Genomic DNA, 3235 nt, shown 5'->3' with positions numbered 1-3235 from the left:
ATTGAAACCCAACTACAATCATGCTTGTAATCATGGTGCTTAAATAAAGATTTATAAAATAAAAAAATAAAAGGTAAAATGAAGAAAGAACAAAACATTAATGACCCTCAAAACAGAACTAAAATGAAGTTTTAATTGAACATTTAATCTTATGCTACATTCATTTCGACATATATATCTCACCTTATACATTTTTGCGATTTTAAATTTACATATAATCATTTGTTTAAACTCCAGTTCTTAATCGCAGTCACCTGTTTTAATTTAATTAGCCATATTATCATTTACAGTAGCATACACTTTTTAAGATAATTGTATTTGAGTAGCTTTGTGAATGAAACAAATATGAAGTCATTATAGATTTTATCACTGATTTCATCCAAGAAAATTAGTTTTCAAAAGCAGTTTTTCTGCCTGATAAACTCCATGTCTAATGAAATAAAAGATAAATATAATTATGGGAATCTGTGATAGTTTACTAGACACCATGTGCTTTTCTTAGATCAACACTGGCACTGATGAATAATTAAGAATAAATTAATACACTAACATTGAAAAATGTATACTTTAATAAGTATAAAATATATAAACATCTAGGTAAGCTTATGGAGAAGCTGACCAAGATACATAAATTAGGATATACAGGTGTCATTCTAAATTTTCTATATATTTTAAACAATATTATTAAAGTTGTTTAATATGCACTTTCTCATTTCTCATTATTTTGGGGGGCACACCCGTTTGATGCTCAGGAGTTACTCCTGACTATGCTCTCAGAAATCGCTCTTGGCTTGGGGAATCAAACCGAGGTCTGTGCTAAACTAGCACTTGCAAGGCAGACACCTTACCTCTAGTGCCACCGCTCCAGCACCTCATTTCTCATTTTAAAAGTCCTTTATTGTAAACATTATTTTTTTGTCTGATGACAAACAGTAGCCAAATTCTGAATTATTATTTGGGACCTTCACATTGGATAAATTCCATTTCTTCTTGAGAAGCAAGTTTCTTTCTGTACTTCTGAGATAATATTTTGATCATTTCTACAGTATCTGTTGGGCCCTGGTACATCAGCTTAGAATGCTGTGAAATTGAAGAAGAGTGACGTGTCTTGCTGATCTCAAAGCTTCTGACACATTTAGTTTAGGATTATCTCTTCTGTCAGGAAAACTTATTAATGAATTATATGGCTTGACTACCTGAACAACCCTGCTGGCAGGTGCCATCTTGTTGGCCATCATGACCCCTAAGAAGGAACAGCTTCTCTGGACTTATTTTTAAATGTTTACTTTTTCATTTCTGCCTTAAGTAGAAGAGATTTTTTTCCACATTGTGTTAGTTTCTTATAATATTGTTTGTGTGTGGCAAGGAAAACCCTTCAAGAAATATTCAGAAGAACTGGGGCCACACCTGGGAAGCACTTGGCCAACCACGTCAGGCAGTTCAAACCTTGGGCCCAAAGGTATTGAGGACCTCTGAAGCCATACATGGCTGGAAAGAAGGGATGTGAGCTAGAGATCAAACTCAAACTCAAAGATGTAAGACATGAACTACTGATTCCTGATATATTATCCTGGACCGTCCTCAGAGTGTTTTTTGAGGATAAACTCACAAATATGTAGAAGGGTACCCTAAAGTGGACCAGGAGATTCTTAGCTTAGTAGCAGCTTTTTGAAGTTAATTTATGTATTCTAATTATTCTACCTGGTCTGATTCTTGAGGTCTTCTCATGGTAAGCTATAATTTTTCAAACATAATTTTTCATACTTTCTAGAGTGGAAGTCTGACTTATGACCACAATTTTATGGTTTTCAAAGAACATTTTTTTCTTTCTGTGAAAATTTTTTCTTTCAGTGAGAAATTGAGTGGCATATAAGTGTTTTTATATGCCAGAGATGATCATGAGTCATGGTCAAAATAAAATTACTGGTTGTTATATTGAAATACATTAGCCCTTTACAATTGGGTTAATATGTGAAAATCTGGAAGATTTTGCCAATAGTTTTCACAAAATTAATTTTTAGCTAAAGTTTCATGCTACAAATATAATATTTTGGTGAGGTATTGGTTGAATTAAGTAGTTATCAGAATATAAATATTTAATGGTACTTGGTTTTATGGTTTCAGCCAGACTTCATGCCTATTGTATCAAAGCTTAATGATCCAATAACAGAATGAGTGTCTTGAAAATTTTGTGTACTTTAGTCACTAAATTTAAGTAAAATTATTCTAGAGCATACTTTCTCTATTTTAAAAGCAGGACTTCATTCTACCTTAAAAGGTTCAATTTTTAAAATAATATATTAAAAGACAATGATTACAAACACGTTTGTAGTAGGGTTTCAGTCATACAAAACACACCCCTTTATTAGTGCATTTTTCCCACCAAAATGTTTCACATGTCCATCCTCCCACACACCCTGACTGTATGCAAGACAGGCATTGTACTTCTCACTTATTAGCATTGTCATGATTGTTGTTAGTGTAGTTATTTCTGTAACTCACCACTCTTTGTGGTGAGCTTCATATTGTTAGCCAGTCTTTCCAGCCCTTATCTCTATTGTCTCTGTGAAATATTATGATAATATATTTTATTTATCTTAATGCCATATATGAATGAGACTATTCTGCCTATCTCCCTCTGACTTATTTCATTCAGCATAATAGTTTCCAATTCATTTCATCCATTTATAGGAAAATTTCATGACTTTATCTCTCCTGGCGGCTGCATAATATTCCATTGTATATATGTACCACAGTTTCTTTAGCCATTCATCTGTTGAAGAACATCTTGGTTGTTTCCAGAATCTGGCTATTGTAAATAGAACTGCAATAAATATAGGTGCTAAGAAGGTATTTTTGTATTGTGTTTTTATGTTCCTAGGGTATATCCTTAGAAGTGGTATAGCTCAATCATATTGGAGCTCAATTTCAAGTTTTTGGAAAAATTTCCATATTATTTTCACAAAGGCTGTACTAGACAGCAATCCCATCAGCAGTGAATGAGTGTTCCTTTGTCCCCACATACCTGGCAGCACTGATTGCTTTTTTTCTTTGTGATGTGTGTCATTCTCTGTGGTGTGAAATGATACCTCATTATTGTTTTGATTTGCATTTCCCTAATTATTAGTGTTGTGGAGTATTTTTATGTGCCTTTTGGCTATCTGTATTTCTTTTTTGAGAAAGAGCCTATTCATTTATATTACCATTTTGATGGGGTATATGTTTTTATCTTGTC

General features: G+C 33.0%; 1 pseudogene; it reads right to left on the bottom strand.

Moving 5' to 3' along the window:
- Nucleotides 1–951: 951 nt before the first annotated feature.
- Nucleotides 952–1238, bottom strand: LOC125999117 (alpha-ketoglutarate dehydrogenase component 4-like; annotated as a pseudogene).
- Nucleotides 1239–3235: the final 1997 nt, after the last annotated feature.

The sequence above is a fragment of the Suncus etruscus genome, chromosome X (assembly GCF_024139225.1).
Source record: "Suncus etruscus isolate mSunEtr1 chromosome X, mSunEtr1.pri.cur, whole genome shotgun sequence".
Classification (NCBI taxonomy): domain Eukaryota; kingdom Metazoa; phylum Chordata; class Mammalia; order Eulipotyphla; family Soricidae; genus Suncus; species Suncus etruscus.
The sequence above is the reverse complement of the archived record's forward strand: the minus strand, read 5'-3'. Positions and strand labels throughout refer to the sequence as shown.